Source organism: Bos grunniens, chromosome 10 (genome assembly GCF_055505025.1).
Source record: "Bos grunniens cultivar Pamir isolate PY7600 chromosome 10, Bosgru_T2T1.0, whole genome shotgun sequence".
NCBI classification, from domain to species: Eukaryota; Metazoa; Chordata; class Mammalia; order Artiodactyla; family Bovidae; genus Bos; species Bos grunniens.
The window spans coordinates 27,991,122-28,015,912 of NC_141174.1; the positions used below are offsets into that span (position 1 = coordinate 27,991,122).

Below are 24,791 nucleotides of genomic sequence, written 5' to 3' on the forward strand. Positions count from 1 at the left end.
AAGGGATCTTCCCAACCCAGGAATCAAACTGGATTCTCCTGCATAGCAGGTGGATTCTTTACTAGCTGAACTACCAGGGAAGCCCTTAAACACATATATCCAAGAACAATGACATAGCTCCTGAGTTTTTGTATAAAATACCTTAGGAGTTCTTATACATTACATTGCAAAGGTATATATCAGCATCAGGGTTGAAACTTCTGGTTGTGATAGAAGAATAGGAAAGATATTTACTCCCTCATATGGTACAACAACGGTTCCATCACTTCAAGGCAGATAGATGGGGAAAGAGTAGAAATAGTGAGAGACTTTATTTTTTGGGGCTCCAAAATCACTGCAGATGGTGACTGCAGCCATGAAATTAAAAGACACTTGCTCTTTGCAGGAAAATCTATGACAAACCTAGACATCATATTAAAAAGCAAAGTCATTACTTTACCAACAAAGGTCCATATAGTCAAAACTATGGTTTTTCCAGTAATTATGTATGGATATGAGAGTTGGACCATAAAGAAAACTGAGTGCTGAAGAATTGATGCTTTTGATCTGTGGTGTTGGAGAAGACTCTTGAGAGTCTCTTGAACTGCAAGGAGATCAAACCTTGGATCTAAACCTAAGGAAATTAGTCTTGAATATTTTTTGGAAAGACTGATGCTGGAGCTGAAGCTCCTATACTTTGGATACCTGATGCGAAGAACTGACTCATTGGAAAAGACCCTGAAACTGGGAAAGATTGAGGGCAGGAGGAGAAGGGGACAACAGAGGATGAGATGGTAGGATGGCATCACCAACTCGATGGACATGAGTTTGAGCAAGTTCCTGGAGTTGGTGATTGACAGGGAGGCCTGGCGTGCTGCAGTTCAGCTACAGTTCATGGGGCCGCAGAGTTGGACACGACTCAGTAACTGAACTTAATTGATGGCACAACAACTAAAAAGTCAGATAAAATAAATATTAATTTTTTATATGGGCTAGTGGAGAAGGGTGAATGCAGGAACCTGTGAAGAACTTAAATCTTAGTTGAAAGAGAAAGAAATAAAGAAAAACAGAAAAAGAGAGGAAGGAATTCTTTATGGATGAACAGATACATATGGCAGCTTTTATACCTTGGATCAAGTTGTCAGTCTCTGTTTGGGCAGATGGTGTTGCAAACCTGCCATAGATTGAGAAATCTTATAGGGACGAGAAGAAATCACTCAAGCCTTAGATGATTACATGAGCAGGTGGAATGAACTGGAATCTGGAAGAAGATTAGAGACCAAAGCAAATTGTTTGATCCCCAGTGTCCTTGAAGATTGTTGCGTAAGCTGCAATGGATGAAGAGCTAAAAAACAGAGAAGAATATTGCTTCACATATTCTTGTGGGAGTGAATTCCAGGGTTCTACCACAGTTAAATATAAAGATGAATAAAATAATATCTTGAATTGCAGTCTCCAAACACTTTTTAGCTTAAATACTAGTTATCAAAGATTGTGAGGGTCTGAGATTTTACTGTCGTTGTTTTGTTCAGTTGCTAAGTCATGTCTGACTCTTTTTGACCCCATGGACTGCAGCATGTCTGACTTCCCTGTCCTTAACCATCTCCCAGAGTTTGCTCAGATTCATGCCCATGTACTTGCAAGCTAAGAAGTGAGCCTGCCAGAATTTCATGGATGTTGGTAGAAGTCGCAGAACTCATGGGTCAGAGATGAAGGGTAGTTTCTTACTTGTAACTAGAGCAAGGTAATTTCTGAACTAAAAACAGTGTATGGGTTCAAACTAGACAGGACATTGATTGTTGATCAGTACATTTAAAATCATTCCAATAAAAATTACCCAAATGAAAGTGAAGAGATTAGAAAACGTTTCAGAAGAGTAACCTGTAGAATAATTTCAAGCAGTACACAATCATGACACATTTGGAATACAAGAGCAGAAGAGAGAGAAAATGGGGCAAAGAATTTTTCAAATATGATGAAAGTCATTAATTCATAGATCCATGAGGCTTGACAAACTCTAAACAAAACCATCCTTAGACAATCCAAGTCAAATTGCTAAAAATCAGTTAAAACAAGAGAAAATCTTTAATCAGACACAACAGCCAAATAGAGAAAAGCATTAAAGCCCAAACTGAATCTTAAAGGATTAATAAGATTGATGTACTCCTAGCAAAACTGATGAAGATGGAAAAAAAACCTTACAAATTATTATTAGCAGGCATGAAAGTTAAGACATAACTACAAATCTCAGACACTGAAAGTATAGAAGAATATTATGAATAACTCTGTCAAGACATTCAATAACTTAATTGAAAGATACAACTTATAAAACTTGTATAAGAAATAGAAATTACTAATAGTCCTTAAAAAAAGGACAAAATTGGAGAAATTACATTACCCGATTCCAAGATGAACTATAAAGTTACAGCAATAAAGCTAGCATGATATTAAACTAAGGATAGAAAAATAGACCTATGGAATACAGTAGTTTGGAAATAGATCCACTCTTTTTTTATGGTCAATTAATTTTCAACAAAGACACCATAGCAATTCAATAGGTAAAATTTTGGTTTTTCAGCAGATGGTACTGAAAGAACAAGATAAGTGTATGAGAAAGATGAGTACCAATTCCTGCTATATACCATACATAATATTGATTCAAAAAGGGAGAATATTTTTCTGACTTTGGGGCATACAAAGATTTCTTCGCGGGATACAAAAAGTATTAGCTATAGAATAAAAAGATAAACTGGACTTCAGTTGAAAGCCTCAGTTTATCTATAGGCATCATTAAGGAAATGAACAGGTAAGTCACAGACTGGGAGACAGTAGCTGTAATCTATGCATCTGGCAAAGAACTCACAACCAGAATATAACAAACACCAGCTATCGTGAAGAAATGAAAACCCGCACCATCCACATGAGAAAACGGACGAAATAGCTGAACAGGCAGGCATTTTATTCAGAAGATATAAAAATGAACAACAAATGCATGAAAGGTGCTCAACATCGTTTGTCATGAGGAGAGTGCAATTTATAACCACACAGGTATGTCATGTCATGCTTGCCAGAATGTTCCAAGTTAAAAAGACTGACAACACCAACTGTCAGTGAGAATGTGAAACAACAGAGCTTCCATGCTTTGCTAGTGTTAATGTAAAACAGCATAGCTATTTTGGAGAAACAGTTTGATGGTTTTTTGTATAAACTATATAATTACTGTACAGCCCAGTAATCCTATTCCTGGTTATTTCACCAAGAAAAATGAAAATGGATATTAACAAAAATACTTATACAAGGATGTTTCTACCAGCTTTATTTATAATACTCCAAACTGGGACTAAGTCACATGTCTGCAAATAAAAGAATAGAAAAATATTCATACAATGTAATACTGCATAGTATTGAGAATGAATAAATTATTGCTAAATGCAACAATATGGGCAAATCTTAGAAGTATAATGAATGAAAGCATGTAGCCAAAAAAAGAGCATAGTACTATATTATTTCTTTTATATGAAGCTCCAGAACAGGGAATTCCAATCTATAGTGATAGAAATCAGAATAATTATTGCCTCTGTGGAGACTCCTAGAAGGGTTTGCAAAGTAAATTTGCTAGAGTGATTTAAAAGCTATATATATTGGTTGGGGTTCAGTTCAGTCGCTCAGTCATGTCCAACTCTTTGCAACCCCATGAATCGCAGCACGCCAGGCCTCCCTGTCCATCACCACCTCCTGGAGTTCACTCAGACTCACATCCATTGAGTCAGTGATGCCATCCAGCCATCTCATCCTCTGTCGTCCCCTTCTCCTCCTGCCCCCAATCCCTCCCAGCATCAGAGTCTTTTCCAATGAGTCAACTCTTTGCATGAGGTGGCCAAAGTACTGGAGTTTCAGCTTCAGCATCAGTCCCTCCAAAGAAATCCCAGGGCTGATCTTCAGAATGGACTGGTTGGATCTCCTTGCAGTCCAGGGGACTCTCAAGTTGGGGTTAAGTGAGCTTATATAATTGTCAAAATTCATCAAATTGTACATTTAAGATCTGTGTATTTCACTCTATGTACATGATGATTCTATTTAAAAAAAAAAAAGAGTAAAGAACCTTCCAGAATCATAGTAAGGAATTGAATGCTGCACAGAAAAATAAAACTCTCCTGTAGCCCATGTTCTATAAGGCAATAGATACAGTTTTCTGGCAATTCTTTTATTTAACAAAAAATGTATTGAGTACCTCCTGTGTATGAGGCATGTTCTAGGAATTAGTGAACAGAGCAAAAAATAGCCTTGTTTTCATGTGCTTTGCATTTTAGGGAAAGAAAAGGATGGGAGTGGGGAGAAGATGCAGACTGTAAACAAACAAACACCTTAAAGGGGAAAATAATTTCAGATAGGTGCCACGAAAAAACCTGTCTGGGAGAAGGGCTGAGGACAATATTTTAGTTGAGGTAGTGAGGAAAGACTTCTTTGAGGAGGAGGAGGTGACATTTGAGTTGATTCTTAAATGATAAGAAAGAGCCAGCCATGTGAAGATCTGGGGGAAGAGTATTTCAAGCAGAGGGGACAGTCAGTGTACAGGTCCTATGGTGACAATAAGTGTGGCCCATTTGAAAGAACGGTGGAAGTTCTGTGTGACAAGAGCATAGGGATCATGGGGAGAGGGCTAGATGGTAAAACTGACCTTGTCTCTGCTATTTATGCCTATGTGGATTCTCATTGATTGTTTAGGATATAAATATTCCTGGCTAGTGTCCAAATCATTTAATGGGTATAAAATTTGCATAAGAATATGCTTTGCAAAATGAAAATAATTAAATGCACTCTGGTTATTATTGCTATTATTTTAATGATTAAATATCTGTATGTTTTCATCAGTAAACCCTACTTGAAAATCTCTGCTTTTTTATTGCTTAGTAATCTAAGTTATAGTGGAACAATTAGAAAATCACAAATAAAGCCAAAAGAACTAAAAAAAAAGAATGCTGTGGTTATCTTAGTTATATAATTCTTAACATAATCATGTATATTAATTAACCATGCTGCATGGTTCTGAAAATTGATATCACTACTCTATTTCCATGTCACTTAATATGTATCACAATATTATTTAAAAGGCTACAGAGTGAACCACTGTACAAACATACAATAATTCAATCCTGTAATCTTTTTTTTCAATCCTGTAACCTTGAATAATTAGGTTGTTTTCACCTCTTCATTTTTAAATGATTGTACATCATTATGCTTCATCTCTGATTATTTTGGGGATAGATTTTTGGAGTCAAAGTTCCTTTTGATCCATTTTAATCAACCTTCCCAATGTCTCTACCAATGTAATGAACCGTTTCAGTGTAATTTTTTCCTTTATAAAAGTTACCTGGAAAAAATGATAGTCTTTCTGTTGTTTTGTAGGCACATTCTGATCAGGAAATGTGCTGTTTTGGCTTTTTTTAGAAAATCAAGTCCAAGACAAAAGCTTTGTTTGAAAAAAAAAGGAGAAAGGCTATGCTCCAGTGGAAAAGTGTGGTTCAGAGGTTGCCCCATTATGCTTCCTTCTTCCTGTTTAGCTGGTATGTTACTGGAATTGTTACGTGGCTGTATTATGAGGGGAAAGAATGAGAAGGAGACAGTGGTGATAGGATGAAGCTGCGAGGTGCAGACACAGCCTAGGAACAGGGTGCGGGACACTGCAGGAGCCTGCTGTTGCAGCAGGATAACGACCCCAACCACATCCACCTCCCAATCTCCTGAACCTGTGTTATTACACATGGCAAAGGGAACTTTGCCGATGGAATTAAGTGATGAATCTTGAGTTGGGGAGATTATCCTGAATTATCCAGATGGGCTCAATGTAAGGGGTTCCCACAAGTGAAAGAAGGGGTAGAAGAATCATAGAGAAGGAGATGTGACAACAGAAGTAGAGGTCAGGGTTATGCAGTCGCTGGCTAGAAGGGGAGAGCCTCTAAAAACCAGGAAAGGCCAGGAAGTCAATCCCCTCGAGAGCCTCTAAAAGGAACCAGGCCCTGCCACACCTTGATTTTAGCAGGTTAGCCACCAGGGAGATCCATTTTGGACTACTTACCTCCAGAACTTTAATGAATTTGTTAAGCTAGTTTGTGGTAATTAGTTATAACAGCAGTAGCAAAGTAATTCAGGTACTGAATTTAATGGGGATGTTAGAAAGTTTTCTGATTTGAAAAAAAATGTGACTATTTGTAAAATGAGTTTGATGTTTAGGTAGAGAGACAATGATGAAGGAAGGTAATATGTGTGTGAAATTGCAGGCAGTGGGTAGGCCTGACTAAGGTTGACTCCAAGATGAGGCCACCAGCCCATGCTGGTTTTTCTCAGGACTTGTAATTTTCCTTCATAGCACTACTTGAACTTAAACATATTCATATAAATAATATATTATAAACATATTTATATTTCATATAATTATTTATTTAATCTTTATCTTTCTTTTTGCACTGCAAAATCTAGGAGGGCAGAGACTGTCTTTTGACATAGTCTTCTGAGCAGTGCTATAACAACTAATAAAGAAAAATTAGGCATGATAAAAGATTAAGGTGAACGAATAAATTGGGAGAAGAAATCAATAATGGGTAAATAGAAAATAATAGAAAACTCAATAGAAAGGAAGCCTAACATATAGGCGACTTCTTGCAGATTAAGACTCCTTACATTGGCTGTAGAGATTATCAGACAGCAGGATATACTCTTCTCTTTTGCAGTTCTGCTGGCCTAGTGATTCATTAAGAGCAAGTGGGGGCTTTGGAACTAGATTTTTCGGTTCAGATCCATATAGCTCTGCACACTGTCCCTTGTGTAAGTTTCTAACATACTCAAATGTGATATGTGTCAGATAAGCTAAGCTAAAGTATGGCAAAATGGTCCATCTACCCATCTAGTTCAGTGGTTAGGAGCTCAAGTAACGGAGCTCTGTCTCAGCTCTGTCAATTACTATCTGGCCTTGGGCAAGTTATTTAAAAATTATTTATAAAATAAGGACACTAGTAGGGTTGTTATAAAGATTAAATGTAAAACAATTTGAATAATTCCTGGCACATAGTTACCAATATTATCTATTATTATTACTAGTTGAATAGTACCAATTTTGGTTTAGTAGAAAGACACAGAAACCAAGGCTGTGGCTAACAAGTGTGTGACTATGGTCAGATTTTACCTCTCTGGATAGGGGAGGAAATTGTTCTAAATCAATGATCCTTGATTTTTAATGCACAAATGAGCTCCCCAAAGGTCTTTGGAAAATGCAGGTTCTGATTCAGTAGATCTGGGGTGGAGGAGGAGATTCTGCACTCCTAACACACTCCCAGATGATGCTGGTAGTTTGAGGACCACGCTTTGAGTAGCAAAGAACTAGACAAGCTCTAAGGTCCAGCTTCAGAATTTCTACTATTTGTATTGTCATCCTGCTAGTTTTCCAGTCTATATAAATCTTACAGTTTATGTCAACTTTTTCTTCCTTCTCATTGTCTAAATCCAATCTTTATTTTTATTTACTTATTTATTACTCATTCTGTTTCCTTTTTGAAAATGTTTCTTCAGTGACCTCTGAACCTAAATAATGTTAATTTAGAAAATTGACACCGCTGCCTATGTAGCCATTAAAAATGGTTAAGGAGAACATTCACATGGCAAAGTTTTTATAATTTAGTATCATATAAAAATATAAAAACATATATCACCTATGAGTGAATCTAGGGAGATCCTCTCCTCATTCCATATACTGGGAGAAAAAAAAAGATAGGAAGGAAATATCCCAAATGGGCTGAGTTTGGATGATAGAAATAGGGTTCTCTCTAGGTGTGTATTTTTTACTTTCTTTTTCTATAGTTTCTTCAGTGACTATGTATCATTTGGAAAATGAAAACATTGTTTTCAAAAAGTTATCAGACTAGAATCCTTCCAATTCAAAGGTATTCCTGGAACCCTTGGGGAATGTTGGCCTCCTTTCTCTCATGAGCATCTTTATAGGTTCCTCTCTCCATTCTTTATTTTCAGGCATCACTGACAGGAAAGTACCCATGCTCCAGAAAGATTTTTCATTTCATCTCCCCTGTGAACAGAAACTCATTTTTCCCCCCAGCTCCTGCCTGACTGATGCGATTATGCTCTTTCCTAAACCTTCACATGGTACAGAATGCTGGTCCCTACACCCCTGGGCCTCACTTTCAATGTCTACCGAGGGCATATGGCCAGAGGGCTGACGTCATCCAGAATCTTGCCCCAACCCCTTTGGGGTCTGCTTTATATAAAAGGATGAGGGAGGTTGTAGAAGGACGAAGTCAGATGTTGCCCAGCTGCAGCTTATGCCAGAAACAACTCGGGATGCAGTTCTACAGCTGCAGACAAACTGAGCAGCCAGCCACGTCCACAGCCGCTGCATCTCCAAGGGGAAAAGAGCCATACAACCAGATGCTGCTTCTAGGGAAAAAAAAAAAAAACTGCTATGAGGATCTTGGCCTCGGAATGGTGCATCTGTCCAACTTATCTTCCACTTGGTCATAGATAATAAAAACTCTTGTTAGGCAGGCCTGGAAAAAAACAAAGAAGGAACATAACTGGTCTATGAAAAGAAAGTCATGAAACGCATGTTTTTGCCAAAGCATTTATTTTGGAGTTTCTCAGATTACTTAGCTTGAATTCATATTGAAATGTTCTTTCTGAGAGGAAATAAGTCTTTTGATCAGCTGCTGATGCACGTTCCTCTTGATTCCACTTTTTATGTTTGATGGGGTACATGGACGAGGCTTGGTTGTATCTAAGAGGAGAGAAGGAAAATCCTTTCCGTGCCCCTGATTCTAGACTTTTCCAGAACAGGCTTTCTTCTACTGTTAAGCCATTGTATGATACTTTCCAGGTCAGCTGGGTATGGTTGGACAGGTTGTTGACTGCCCAAGGGTGGCTGATTGAGGAATAAGAAGGCGGCTAGAATCTAGCTGTGTTCCAGATACCAGGCTGTGACCTGCACAAGTCTGTGCCTAACTGGGATGGGCATCTTTTTATAAAGAACATGAAGATGTCCACTTGCTGAGAGCTGTGCTAACAGGTTTACCTTTGTGTGCACAGGATGCCTTTTTCTCATTAGCATAAAGTGTTATATAGGCTTATGGCCCAATCTAACCCTCAGACCTCCAAACTGGGACCACCATTCTTTCAGTTGCTGGGCCAGCAGCACCCAAGTCTTCATTCTGACAACACACAGAGAACCTGAAGGCCTGTCCAGGGGTCAGAACACAAGAGTCCGGCTCTGAACTGTGTCTCTATTCTGATTAGGGAAGTTTGTCCTGAGACTCTGGCTTCCCATTTATATGTAAGAGATAGATTCCTGTCTTATTTTTTGAGCCAAATTGATATCTCAGAAGAATTGATGCTTTTGAACTGTGGTGTTGGAGAAGACTCTTGAGAGTCCCTTGGACTGCAAGGAGATCCAACCAGTCCATCCTAAAAGAAATCAGTCCTGAATATTCATTGGAAGGACTGATGCTGAAGCTGAAACTCCAATACTTTGGCCACCTAATACGAAGAACTGACTCTTTTGAACAGGCCCTGATGCTGGGAAAGATTGAAGGCAGGAGGAGAAGGGGATGACAGAGGATGAGATGGTTGGATGGCATCGCTGACTCAATGGACATGAGTTTGAGTAAACTGTGGGGGTTGATGATGGACAGGGAGGCCTGATGTGTTGCAGTCCATGGGGTCGCAGAGTCAGACACGGCTGAGCAACTGAACTGAATTGAACTGATATCTCAGATACATGCCTCGGATTTTGGTCCCTTTAGCGTCAGGGACCTCTGTTGGTCTGGTAATTCCTCCTGCCAGGAATTCAAGCAACACTCCTGCTCCTCAGCCTGGCTGCTAAGTTTCCCCATGTCTCTTTCTGGCTAGGATCTCAGAGCGTGACTTACTCCAGGGTGAATCTCCCCTTACTGTTCCACTTGCCTGTTGGGACACTCCTTCCAGTTTCAGGACGTTCCTGAAGATGAAGCTTGACTGACCACTTCCTTTCTCTGTCGCTGTGAATCCTCTGGAAACTGCGTGTTCTGTTTCTTGGCCGGCACCTGTCCTTGAAGCCTGGCTGTCCTCATTGGGTGGGCCGGGTTTTCTGTTCTTCCCTAGGGTGCCTCATCCTGCCTCAGGGAACTGGGCAGAAACCTGGCCATCCTCTGAGTTGCACTTGGCTCCAAGAAGGGTCAACTTTGTGTAACCAAATAACGGTTAAATATTATAATGAATACTCCTACCAAAAAATCTCCCTACCAGGTACACAGGGTCTGAAATTCTACGAAGGGCATTGTTCCCTCAGGAGTCCTCTGCAGGATAAGGAACAGTGACCAGTCAATTGTATAGTTAGTAATATCATGATCTTTCCTAACTATAGGAATTCAGAGTAGTTTGTGGGCATAAGAGGTCTGGGGAGAATAGAGCAGAAGAGACTTATACATGGAGTGAATAAAGTGAGACAGTGGGACAAATTAACCATTTTTATGTCTTTACCTGGTCCCAGTTCTGGGTGAGCTCTTCATAGGTGTAACTAGTGGTAAAGAACCTGCCTGCCAATACAGAAGACACAAGGGTTTGATCTCTGGGTCAGGAATATCCCCTGGAGGAGGGCATGGCAACCCACTCTAGTATTCTTGCCTGGAAAATCCCATAGACAGAGGAGCATAGTGGGCTACAGTCCGTGGGGTCGTAAAGAGTCAGACATGACGGAGCACACATGTGAGTGTGAGTCCTAAGTAAGCAGTTCACATAACTTTAGGCTTTGATGTGGTTTGGCGTATCATGGAGGCTGAGAGCATACTGGACAAAAACTGTCTTTTGGAGTTAATGGAGAAGGAAACAGCAACAGGATTTGGTTATTATTTGGAAGCAGGCAGAAAAGCTGAGGAATGAGCCATAAATGAACTAATTCAATAGATTATCATGTAAAACTGGGACCAATAAAATGGCTAGTGTGAGCAATGTGTTCGAAACAGAGATCAGGGAAAGGGTCCAGGATTACAGGTAAGTCAACCGGCAGTTAGTCCTCACGTCTCCAACATTAAGCTCTGAATGTAATGTACACACTCAGACTGTCACACAGACTGTTTCTGGCATAGGCTGGAGTGTCTCACTTCCTCCTCGTTAATAAGAGTACTGTGGGCTGAGGGGAAGAGCTTATTAAGTGGTTAATAGCTCAGATGATAAAGAATCTGCCTGCAATACAGGAGACCCGGGTTTGATCCCTGGGTCAGGAAGATCCCCTGGAGAAGGGAATGGTTACCCACTCCAGTATTCTTGCCTGGAGAATTCTGTGGACAGAGGAGCCTGGTGGACTTCATGGGGTGGCAAAGAGTCAAACATGACTGAGTGACAAACACTTTAGTTTCAATAGGTCACTAGGTGGGGGTTGAAGACTTTCCATGGATTTTTCTGAACCAGTAGGGTTTTGTCATGGAAATTAACCCACCTTGAGAGGTGGTGATCCAGAGGGGTAAGAATATGGCTTTGGTGTCAGCCAGGACTGGGTTCTGTCTCTAGTCCTGACTCAATTATATACTAGTCATCTATGCTAGAGCCCTCAACCTAAACCTCCTTTCCTCATCTATAAACTGGGTGCTATAACAGTACCTATGTCATGCTGCTAAGTCGCTTCAGTCGTGTCCGACTCTGTGCGACCCCATAGACGGCAGCCCACCAGGCTCCCCCGTCCCTGGGATTCTCCAGGCAAGAACACTGGAGCGGGTTGCCGTTTCCTTCTCCAATGTATGAAAGTGAAAAGTCAAAGTGAAGTCGCTCAGTCATGAGGATGACATATGTTATTACATAGTGTAATATTACAAAACTCCAAATAGAACACCCAGCAGAGGATGAGTGTGCATAGTGAATGGTGCCTCCGTGTTGGAGGAATTCCCTATTTTCCTACAACACAATCTGGTATTCCTGTCAGCAGAGCTTCTCAGATATCCAAAGAGTTCTGAGCATTTTCATTTTTGAACCTTCTGGTATATGAAGAAGTGAAATGCAAAAGCAGATATGTAGTTTACATAACTATATCTAACAAATTAGTGTTGGTAGCTCATGCACGTACATACAAAAAGTATCATACAACATGATTGTATTATTCATGAGATCCTGGTGCCCTACAGGGTGGTCTGGAAGGGATCCAAGTTTGAGCTTGTGTGGGAAATGTCTTTCAGTTCGGTTTATGTCTTTCTGTAACTGAATGTTAATCTTAATCAAAGATAAAGTGAAATAGTGAAGTCTAAATTTGAGTCTTGGGCTCATGGCCCTTCAAGCCCTTCATGTGATAAACTCTAGCAGTTAGAGAAATCTGAGCTGTACAGACAATGCTGTTTGCTTCTGCTGGTGGAAGTCAGAGTGTCTGCTGTTGTCTTAGAGCAACAAACAGACAAAGTGCAGGCTGAACTTGGCTTTGTTTCAGGAAAATTGTAGTGTGGAATGAGCGCTGGACTAGGATGAGGAGCACTGCCATAAGATTTGAATCCATCCACCAGCACTAGGAGATGCAAGGGAAGGTGCTTTCCTTCCTCAGGATTCGATACTGTGTCGTTTGAATGACGGGACTCAGATTAGCTCTTCCCAAGGTCTTCACTCCTGTGATCCTGTTTGTGTGTGGAGTAAGCACATATGCACGGGGCTTGCTTTCTTAAAGGCTGAAATATCTAACAGAATAAAAGACTTCATCTCACAATTTTCAGGCCAACTAAGTTAGTTATAGAAAGTAATAATCTGGTAGTTAATAAATCACTAAGTTACTTATGGGGTTTTTCCTTGAAATAAAGTTATTGCTTATCTTTAGTCTACTGCCGTCTTTACAAGATCTAAAACATCAGGGAAAGCAGTGAATATGGAGATGGAATGAGTAAGAAATCAATTCTGAAAAGACTTATGGTTAGAAAGGGATGAGCCTGGGATAAAAATCAGCAACAAAGTCTTTAGCTACAACCCCATGACCCTGTTAAATGTTTTTCTATTCAGTCTTTAAAAAAACACAGTCTTTTCTCACTGTGTTTCCTTTTTAGCTTTATAATCTTCTCTAATTTTGTCCATCCACTATTTCACTTTTATCTTTTCATTTTTAAAATAAGTTTAAAGTGTTAATCATAATGACATATTTATTTTGAAATGATTACCTTCATAAGTTTAGTTAAGATCCATCATCTCATAGAGTTATAAAAATTTTTTTCTTATAATGAGAACTCTCAGGATCCACTTCTTACATTTTAAAATCTATGTAAGATTTAAATTGGCAGATGCTAGAATAGTCTTGGACAAGAAAATCCAAGAAAATCCATGAAACAATTATGACTTTTTATTTTTCCTCTCTGCAAATAGTCATTAATTGCAAAGTGGGAAATATTTTCCAGCAAATAACTCACATATTTGGACATGTTTGGATGAGGGGTGACAAAAAAAACCCAAAAAACTTTACTTGAAGAGAAAGTTAAAAACATTTATTTAGAGTCTTTTGTGAAATAAAAAAAGTCTTTTGTGAAAGTGATTAATTCATTAAAATTAGGAGAGATGTATTAGAGAAAAACTTTAGAAAGGAAAAGGACGAAAATTATATTGTGATTTTAAAAGTTTGGAAGACAAAGAACATAGCAAAAAGGAACTGAATAGAGTTAATTTTTAATAAAATTTACTTGAATAAAAATGTCTTTTGACTAGAGGGACAGATTTCTCTATAAAATACTATTTACATAAGCTTTCAAGATAACAGTAAATTTACTATGATTCAGGTCAAAACAGATTGTGGGTGAGTTATTGGTATGCCAGTCATGGTTCTCAAATTTCACCCTTGAGAGTTTTCTCACTTTTGATTCTAAAGATCTTTTGTCCTTCCGAGGTCCCCAGTAAAAATTCAAATATTTCTGAAGGGTATGGTTGTGTTTTTGAGGGGAAGGGTGGTATCTGAGTGTGGTACAGGGCCTGGAAGATGACTCATGGGGTGCCTCCCCTTTATTTCACTCATGGAGCAAGAACTATGTTACCAGTGCTGTGTGGAAGGCTCAAGGCTGAGAGGCAGAACAATAACTCATTAATTCAAATTCTGAGAGTTATCTTGATGAGAAGGGCAGGGAACTCATTCTTGCAAAGTGAATGCACAGATTCCAGAGAAAAGAATGACCCCCAAGTGCGTGGAATACTTGACATCACCATTCATAGAGATTTCCTTTGTTCGTAACTGAATCCAACCTACTATTTAGAGAAGTCACCAAGTGAATCTGGGGAACTAAAAATTTAGTTCATGCCTTTAGCTAGGGGGTCACTTGGTATCTTTCTCCACCTAGTGGCCAATGGCTTCCAACCACAAAACTAAAAGACGATTGGTTATTTTGGCAACAAAACCAGCAAGGTTTCTTGTTTTGAGATACTAAGCTATCAAATCCTAGAATGAAGAAGATATTTAAGCATATGTTTGGAAAAGCCAGTGGGCGTATTAATAATGAGGTTGGCTTGCATAGCTTCCATTGTTCAACTGACATACTTTGCATTCTAGTGTGGAAAGAGCAATCGGGAATGCTTGATAATAAGCAATGCACACAAATAGAGTTAAAGCTTGAGGCCAATTTCATGATATCAAATGTTCACATTATAAAGCTCACTTTTCAAGGACAGAAAAAGATAAGAGATTCAAAGAAACTTAAATTATTCGCTTTATGTGTGTGTTTTGTTTTTTTTTTAGTTTTACGTGATTTTTGGATACCCAGTTTCAGTTATGCTCTGGGCATGCTGCAGGTGTGCAGTAAAAATCTTTTGTATTGAATTGAATTTGATAGATCTGCTGTGTCTCAGTCTTTAAATTGCCCTGTTGTTTCTATTTTTCCCAACTAAAAAATACTTCATTAAAAACAAATACATACTTTAAACTATGTATGTAATGAGCATGTTTTGATTGTTTTCATGTTGATCTCTGCAGTATTTGACCCTGTTGGATACTCCCTCCTTCTGGAAACTTTCCTCTTCTTCTCTGCTCTGGTTTCCATGACACCAGCCTCTCCTGCTTTCCTCCGACCTTCCTGGCAGAGTTATTTTGTGTTTGCTTTCCAGTGTTGCCCTCTTTTCATAGTCTCTTAAATGCTACTATGGCTTAAGGTTCTATTCTTAGCCCTCTTTTCTCCACTCAGCTTGTCTTTCTCTATGATCAAGTATTAATATTTGAACTCTAATGTAGATGCTGGTGGTTCCAGAGTCTCCATCTTCTGCTCTTATCTGTTCTCTCCTAAGTTCCAGACCAAATTTCTATCTGTTAGTTATCTTCACCAGAGTACCCTGTAGGCACCTAAAACCCTGTGAAGTCCTAACTGAGCTCATTATTTTTGTGCCCTTCTGCTAGTTGCACTCTTGCTGGCACTTCCTATCTGGGTCTGTGTCATTATTATTCGGTATTCAGGATCCAGAGGATGAACAGGATTTGTCTTTCTATAGCATAGTTGATTCTGATAACAAAATTAATATTAAGAGCTATAATTCATTCAGGAGTTACTATTTTCTAAATGCTGTGCTTGATGTTTCATATATTGTGCTAGAGAGTTTCTGAAACTATTGCCATTGGTGTTTAGTGCAGCCAAGATGAAAAGTTCTGTGCTTGCTGATATCATGTCACCTCAAGGACATGCCTCAACTATCCTGCCTCTGGGCTTCCTCTGAAGCTGAGGAAGTCTGCTCAGTCAGAGAACAAGCCAGCCAGCTTGTGAGGGGGAAGTTAAGCTACTGGGAGTGAACCACTACAAATGAGGAGTAGGAGTTAGCGGACTAATTCCTCCGGCTTCTTATCCTTTAAAGGTATAAGTTTGAGGGTCATTCTATTAATATAAGGCTCTTCAGAAGTCTCCCTGCAGGATTGAGCCAAGTGACTTGGAGCAGTAACCAGTCCTAGAATCAATGCATCTGAATGGACTTGGAGTTTCTCCCTCTGTTGTTTTACAATTCCTGCTCCCTGGGAGCACCTTCCAGACAGGCTACCTGAACCCAAACCCATTTCATTCTCAATTTTGAGAGGACCCAGTTTGAGACACACAATTTAATCCTCACTATAGACCTTCCTCGGAGAAGGCAATGGCACCCCACTCCAGTACTCTTGCCTGGAAAATCCCATGGATGGAGGAGCCTGGTAGGCTGCAGTCCATGGGGTCGCTAAGAGTCGGACGTGACTGAGCGACTTCACTTTGACTTTTCACTTTCGTGCTTTGGAGAAGGAAATGGCAACCCACTCCAGTGTTCTTGCCTGGAGAATCCCAGGGACAGGGGAGCCTGTTGGGCTGCCGTCCATGGGGTTGCACAGAGTCAGACACGACTGAAGCGACTTAGCAGCAGCAGCAGCAGCAGCAGCACAGACCTTCCTGTGAGCTGATACTAGTCTTAGCTCCATTTGATAGAAGAGGAAACTGAGGCACAGAGAAGGTTACTGAACTTGCCCAATATTACTCAACCTTCTAGCTGAAGAACTGAAAGTTGAGCATAGGCAGACTCCAGAACCTTCTGCCAAATCAGTGATCTGAGGGGCAAGTAAGAAAATAGCTGGGAAGGATACCTGATTGGCTCTGATCACTGGTCCTTCATTGTCAAGAGATTTTTTTTTTTTTTTCCTCAGCTTTTTCCTGTTAGATGATGAAAATTCTCAGTAGATTTTTGGTTTGATGAAAAAAGGAAAGATTGACAGTTTTAAATGTTTGTACATCTAAAAGAAAAACAAAGTAGACTTGCAGTTTTTTTTTTACAAATATAAAGGATATTAATGTGTTATAAGGGAAAATATGAATGATTTATGGAACTTTTTGGCACTCTGGATCAGGAAGATCCCCTGGAGGAGGGCATAGAATTCTGTTCCAGTATCCTTATCTGGAGAATCCCATGAACAGAGGAGCCCGGGGAACTACAGTCCATGGAGTGGCCAAGAGTTGGACAGGACTGAAGTGACTTAGCACACACACATGTACTTGAGATTAATGCTTAGATGTTCTTGTGAATCTCTGTGCTTTAAAAACAGGCATCTAAATGTTTCCATAAAATGAGTACTCAGCTTCATTGTAAAAAAAACTGAAAATGAAGTCGCTCAGTCGTGCCCGACTCTTTGCAACCCCATGGACTGCAGCCTACCAGGCTCCTCCGTCCATGGGATTTTCCAGGCCAGAGTACTGGAGTGGGGTGCCATTGCCTTCTCCGTAAAAAAGCATTTTAAAATGTAGATAAAATGTTGATAAAAATTTATAAACATTAATGGTCCTTTGTATGATCCTACTGAATCAGACAAAGGAGAAATCAAAGGGGGAAATTCACCTTAAGTCAGAGTAGGAGATGGATTTCAAAACTTTCTTGAAATTGGAAGCAGAATGAGGAAAAGGAACCATTCTTTGCCCCAGGCATTTTAGATACATGATCTTTCACTTTGAAGTAACTCTGCAAATACTCTTGTCATTTTTCTTGTCTTGCAAATGAGGAATTAATTTTAAAGAATTTGATGAATTCTCTTTAAGTCACACAGGTATTAAGTGGGAAGCTGGGATTTAAGCATGGTTTGAGTGGCTCTCTGAACCACACTCTCATTACACTGCCTGGGAAATAGAATAAACAAACAAGATGCAAAGATTTTGCAGATGCAAATGTGTAATGAGAAATCTCTATATATGTCTTTCCAGATTACATGGTATGCGGCCTGAAGACAGATGATGCGTTACAGGATATGCATAAGTATATTTTGTCGTATCTTAAATTAAAGTAGACAGTGACCTCCTGTGGGATAGCTACTTCCAATTTCCCCTAACAATGTTTATAGAAACGATCAAGAATTTTACATATAACATAATCTCAAAAATATTCCAATTTAGAAAACTGCCAAACTTGGCTAAATTACTACACCAAAAGGAGTTAACCTGCATTGCTTTTATGAGAAAACTGTCCAGTGTGAGCTGTTATCTTTTATTTACTTATATGCTTATTTTTTAATTAAAATATATTTGGTTTACAATGCTGAATTCATTTCACTTGTATAGGATAGTGACTAAATATTTTTTATAGGTTACACTTCATTTAAAGTGATAAAATGTTGACTGCTTTCCCTGTGCTGTACAATATACCCTTGTGTCTCATTTATTTTATACATAGTCATTTGTACCTCTTAATTTCCTACTCCTATTGTACCCCTCCCTCATCTCTCTTCCCACTGGGTAAGAGAGATGGTAACCACTAAGTTGTTCTATTGCATCTGTGATCTGTTTCTGTTTTGTTATATTCATTTGTTTTGTTTTGTTTTTAGATTATGCATGTAAGTAATAATGTATAGTATTGGTCTTTTTCTGAAGTTTCACTAAGCATAATACCCTCCATCCCTATCCATGTTGTTGCAAAATTTTATTCTTTTTTTTTTATGGCTAATAATCTATTGAATATATATACCACATTTTTATCCATTCATCAGTTGATGGCAACATGGATTGCTTCCATATCTTGGCTTTTGTAAATAACGCTGCTATGGGCATTGGGAGTACATCTATCTTTTCAAATTAGTTTTCATTATTTTTCTGGATACATACCCAGGAATGGAATTGCTGGATCATATGGTAGTCCTATTTTTAATTTTTTGAGGAACCTCCCTACTGTTTTCCATAGTGGCTGCCTTAATTTACATTCCCACCAACATTGTACAAGTTTCCCTTATATCCACATCCTCTCCAACATTTGTTATTTGTAGGCTTTTTGATGAAAGATAGCCATTATGGCAGGTGTGAGGTGATATCTCCTTGTTTTGCTTTGCATTTCTCTAAGAATTAGGGATGTTGAACATCTTTTCATGTGCCTTTTTGGCATCTGTATGTCTTCATTGGAAAATGTCTGTTAAAGTCTTTGGCACAAGTGGTAAATATTCTGCCTGTCAATGCAGGAGATGTAAGAGATACATGTCCGATCCCTGAGTCTGAAAGATCCCCTGAAGGAGGACATAGTGATCCACTCCAGTATTCTTGCCTGGAAAATCCCTCGGATAGAGAAGCCTGGCTATGGTCCATAAGATCACAAAGACTCTGACGTGACTGAAATGACTTAGCATGCACACCCACTTAAAAAAATTTTTTTTTATAAATTGAGTTGTACAGGTTGTTTATATATTTTGGATATTAACCCCTTGTTGGTCATATAATTTAAAAATATTTTTTTCCTATTCGTAGCTTGTCTTTTCATTTTGTCAGTGGTTTCCCTTGCTGTGCAATAGCATTTAAGCTTAATTAGGTACCATTTGTTTATTTTTGTTTTTTTCTTTTGTCTTAGTAGACAGATCCAAAAAGATATTGCTATGACTATGTCAAAGTGTATTCTGCTTATATTCTTTTAGGAGTTTTATGGTTTGAGGTCTTAAATTTAGATCTTTAATCCATTTTGAGTTTTGTATATGGTGTGAGGAAATATTCTAGTCTCATTCTTTTGCATATAGCTGTTCAGTTTTCCTAGCACCACTTATTAAAAATATTGTTTTGTTTCCATTATGTATTCTTGCCTCCTTTGTTGTGGATTAACTGACCATAGGTGTGTGGGTTTATTTCTGGGCTGTTCTGTCCCATTGATCTGTGTTTGTTTTGGTGCCAATACCATACTGTCTTGATTACTATAGCTTTGCAGGATAGCCTGAAGTCAGGATGCCTGATTCCTCTAGCTTTGTTCATTTTTCTCAAGATTGCTTTGACAATTTTCAGTCTTTTGTGGTCCTATATGAATTTTAGGATTATTTGTTCTAGTCCTGTGGAAAATGTCATGGGTATTTTGATAGGGATTGCATTAAATCTGTAGATTGCTTTGGGTACTATGGCCATTTTAACAATATCAATTCTTCCAATCCACAAACACTGAATATCTTTCTATTTATTTGTATATTCTTTGATTTGAGATGTTATCTTTTATACTGGGGGTTGGCACATTGACCAAATCTGGCCTGACACCTGTTTTTAGTACATTCCATGGGCTGTTTTCACATTATTAAATGGTTTCAAAAATCAAAAGAAGAATAATACTTCATGGCCATTTAAAAATAATGTAAAATTCAAAATTTCATGTGCATAAGTAAGGTTTTATTGGAACACAGTCATTCTCATGCATATGCACATTGTTTATAGCTGTTTTTACGATCTTAATTGAGTAGTTGTGATACCAGAGATCATATGGTTTGCACAGCCTGGAATATTTACTCCGTTCTATACTATTTGGTGACTGAAAGCAAGACTTGGAGCATTGGCTTCCTATGACTTAATTTCCTAAAAATCATTAAAATATTCAATGCAAATATACTCTATGCCAAAATACTAGTGTACATGTACATTTTGTTTATACATACTATATTTTCTTATCCAGTTTCATGATAACACTACCTGAAACTTTGTCTTTCACAGCCAGCTCCAATAATAAGTAACTACAGGGAGTGAAGACTAAATCCATATGGGGACTGGGTCATTCTTTGGAAAGCCATTTACCTTGTAGGAATCATAACAGTGATTATAATGGTGACTTAATACTTTAGAGTTTAGAAATCACCTTTACTTACCAATTCACATTTAATCTTGATATTTAACTCTGTGAGATCATATTATGATGACTTCTCTTTTGTTTACAGATAAGGATACTGAAGCTTTATAGCATTAATTGACTTGTCCAAGATCCCCAAATCAGTAAGCAGCAGAGCCCAGACTCAAACAGTAGCTACTTAATTTTCTTTTGTAGGGAGAGATTTTGTTAAAAAGGAAACATTTATGTTTTTATATCTCTAACCAATAAGAATGTTTGGTTATCAACAAAGTGATGGAAATTTACTTAAAAGAACAATTTTTAGAATTCTGATTTTATTTTCAGACTGCTTTACTGTATATGGTGTTCTTCTAAACAATATCCTTTTGTCACCATAACTGCCAATATCTATTTTATGCCAGTTAAATTTCCAGCAATGAGGTAGATTTTACAAGTAGTGATAAATGTGAATGTACACTAAAATTATTTTTATTTATATGAGAAAATGTTCATTTGATTATAGAAAAATTCCCTTTTTAGTATTTCTCTGAATGAAAGCCAAATTTCAAATGAATAAGATATAATTAAAAGAATCAATGTCCCAAGGCATAAGAATGAATGAACAGGGTTCTAACAAATCGTTTATTTGGATTTGTAGTTTACTAAAGATATTAATACAGAATAGTTTAAAGCATTATGTGAGGTATTGGTGAAAGGGAGGAAGTCTTGTGTCTTTAAGTTCATGGTTTGTAGAGAAATTAGCATGTGAAGCAAAAATTACAATATAACTCAGGTTGATATTTGCTATCTTGGAAGTCTTAGTTAAAAGTGCTGTGGTTACTAATTAATTTTTATTGTAAAATGAGAATATTGTCAAAGAATGGGTTGAAGAATTGAGTGAATAAATAGTTTAATCTAAAGTAGAAAATATAGAAGAAGGGAAGTTTGGGTGATGGAAAGTGAATGCCTGGGTGAGTGAAGTGGGGGTGAGGAGAAGTTATTGAGTTTGGCCTGGACCTGCTGAACCATTAACAGTCTAGTAGGGGCTACCAGAGGAAAACAGATGGTTGCAATATTTTGTGAAAAGGGCTGTCTTCAATAGCATGATGTTCCAAAGGAGGACAGAAGACAGGTCATAACTTTGACCAAGAGGGGAAGTCCAGAAGAACTTCCCGAAGAAAGGGAACTTCTAGCAATGGCACCCCACTCCAGTACTCTTGCCTGGAAAATCCCATGAACAGAGGAGCCTGGTGGGCTGCAGCCCAAGGGGTTGCTAAGAGTTGGACACGACTGAGTGACTTCACTTTCATGCATTGGAGAAGGAAATGGCAACCCACTCCAGTGTTCTTGCCTGGAGAATCCCAGGGACGGGGGAGCCTGGTGGGCTGCCATCTATGGGGTTGCACAGAGTCGGACACGACTGAAGCACCTTAGCAGCAGCAGCAGCAAGCAGAGACTTAAGGAAAGAGCAAGAACTGTATGGATAACACTGGTGGACCAGAGCTATCATGTACGACTGTGTAGAGCTATCATGTAGACACTACAAAGGTCTGGAAGATGGTGGTCACATAGACTCAGATGTGAATGGAGTTCTCCTGGAGTCCTTCAGTGCACAGCCTATACAACCATATGTGCTGGACCTGTATGGGAATTGGGTGTTCTGAGTAGAAAGTAATGAAAGAAGGAGAGAGTTTCAGGCAGAGAAGTCCAGCAGAGAGGATCAGGGTTCTGAGGCAGAAGGAAGCATGGAATGGTCAAGGAACCAAACATGGACTTCACTTTCTGTTGTGGAGTCAAGAACGGGATTGAGAGGAAAAGTTGTTACTGACCCTTTCAAGTCCATCCTCAGCAAGGACCCTCCTGCTTGGTGTCACTAGAGCCAACAGAATAGACCAAGTCCAGGTCAGAAGTGAAGGAAAACTTTTGTTTTGATCGAAGAATGGAGAAGTGTGAGCTCGAGCTCTAGAGCACACACTCCCCTACAGGCAGGCTGTGGGTGGGGCTGCCTCCTAGGGCTCTTGTCAGAGTGGGGAGGGAGCAGAGTTCTCATGGGGCAGCCGCAGCTGTGCTGCTCAGGCTCCAGGTGGTGGTGTTGGATGCAGTGTCTCTGCACACGGCCCGCTACCGCCATTTTGAATGGCTTGCCCAGCTGAGATGTCGGCACAGCAGTTTTGCACCAGGAACTCTGGTCTGAGGGCCAGGTAAGGCCTCAGCGTGGGCTCCTACAAGCAATGAAACTAGACAAGGAACCAAGGGAAATTAATAAAAAGGTTAGATGTTATTTTATTTCCCAGAGTCTATCTATACTTTCTGGGAAAGTAAATTAATGGGCTTTGCAGGTGATAAATCCCTTCTCTGTCTTTTGTCCTGATCCTTGTTCTTGAGGGCACTAAGGGGCATGGGTCTGTCTTCCTGATGAGTTTGGGTGTTGTCAGAACTCCAGGTGGAGGAAAAGAGTTTCTCCCCAAATGCCATGTGTGTGATGGTCACAGGCCTCAGTCCAGACTCTATCCCTAGGGACCACCATTGGTTAACCTTTGGGAGACAAAGGACACCAGACAGTTTCAGATGCTTGGCACATATATTAGCAAGAGAATAATAGTCACAAGTCAAATTTTTCCTGAAAACAAAGGCATCACAGTCTTTTGCCTGAAGGCACAATCGTGCCCTGCTATTGAGGCTCACTGCCCTGGCCTGAGTATCCCTGTTCACATTTTTAGTGTTTTTCAGAAGAGAAGCTTCAGATCAGAGACAGGGTCACACCGGTAGTGTTGGGGTTGTTCATTGTGTAGATGGGACATGTCTCAACTATCTGACTGACTGTACTTTTAATACCAGGAGTTACCATAACCTCAACTGACCAGTTACGTAGGGCTTCCTTCCAACGGTGAGTTCCTTGATGAGCCTCCCTGATGGCTTGACAAGCTGCAATTTGAGGAGAGCAGTATCGCCACATTCATTAACTAGCCACACCTGGCCTTCTAGGTCTCTGCTGAAGCCCCCTCTTTGGGCTTTGTCTAATCTTCTTTTGTGCGGACTGGGTAATAATTGGATGGATCTGGCTTTCAAGGTGTGAGGGAAGTAGCCAAGTGGTTCTAGGGTTGCCCTGTTGGTAGTTGGGTCTGCCTTTTTGTTTCCTTTATTACCTCTGCGCCCCCCCCGTTTGGTGACCCTTATGATGAATCACCACCACCAGGTTTTGAAGCTGCACTGCTTCTAAGAACGTGAAAATCCTTAAGCCATGTTTCACCTGTTTATTCTCTGCAGTAAACATATCTCCTTTCTTCCAAATAGCCCCGTGTGTGTTTTGGGTGGCATACACCTACAGAATGTCTGTGTAAAAATTTAAGATCTTCCCTGTCCTGACTATTAAGACTCTGGCAAGTACTGCCAGCTTGGCCTTTTGGGCAGGAGTCCCTGGAGGTAGACTTCTTGTTTCTGTGACTTAGGTCTGTGAGATTACTGTGTATCCTGCTAACCTTTCCCCATCTCTGATAAAAGTGCTCCAGTCTGTGAACCATTTCTCTTCGGTATTTGGGAGAAGCTCACTTCCCAAGTCAAGGGGACTGGACTAGATCGTGTCTATTGTTTCTGTACAGTCGTGCACCAGGGGCTCCATTTCTGTGGGTAGCAGGGTGGGAGGATTTAGTGTGCCACAGGCTTTTATGGTAACCACTGGGTAATCTAAAAGTAGAGCCTGAACTTGAATCAAACTTCCAGGAGATAGCCATTCCATTTCCTTTGAACTCACTACAGCCTGAACTGGTGTGAAGTCCATTTAATGACCAGCTGACCAAACTGCTTAACTTTTCAGCTTCCTTTAGGACTGTAGTAGCTGCTACTTCCTGTGGGCAAGGAGGCAATCCCGTAGTCGTTTCATCTAATTGTTTAGAGAAATAGCAATCAACAGAGTAAGGAGTACCAGTTTTTTAGCTAATACTCTGAAGGTGATTCCCCTTTTCTCATGACTGTAAAGCTCACAGGGTTTAGCTAAATCTGGGAGGGCCAAGGCAGGGACCTGAAGTAATTGCTTTTTTAATTCTTGAAAGGTCCCTTTACATTCTGAATTCCATAGAAAAGGGTCATCTTTTCCCTTCAATTTTTCATATATAGGCCTAGCTATTAGACCATATTTGGGTATCAGATGCAACAAAATCTGATCATCCCAGGGAACCCCCAAGCGGTCTTCTAGTTTTGGGAGAGGCGGGGTTGCAAAAATGGCTTCTTTCCTTTCCTGGGCTAGGGTTCTCTGACCTACTGTGAGAATGAAGCCTAGGTAGGTCACCTTAGCTTGTGAT

General features: G+C 39.5%; 1 protein-coding gene and 1 long non-coding RNA gene across 3 annotated transcripts in view; both read left to right on the plus strand.

Annotated features, from left to right (window-relative positions):
- LOC147364210 (uncharacterized) overlaps positions 1-17,740 on the plus strand; it is a 151,492-nt gene extending 133,752 nt beyond the window's left edge. For both annotated transcript variants that reach the window (XR_015133632.1, XR_015133633.1), the window contains exon 3: positions 17,646-17,740. This is a non-coding gene — a long non-coding RNA (uncharacterized LOC147364210). The remainder of the gene's footprint in view (positions 1-17,645) is intronic.
- Positions 17,741-18,973: 1,233 nt separating this feature from the next.
- KCNH5 (potassium voltage-gated channel subfamily H member 5) overlaps positions 18,974-24,791 on the plus strand; it is a 496,645-nt gene continuing 490,827 nt past the window's right edge. Inside the window, exon 1 of the mRNA XM_086318923.1 lies at positions 18,974-22,694. The gene's annotated coding sequence lies outside the window, so the exon portion shown is untranslated. The remainder of the gene's footprint in view (positions 22,695-24,791) is intronic.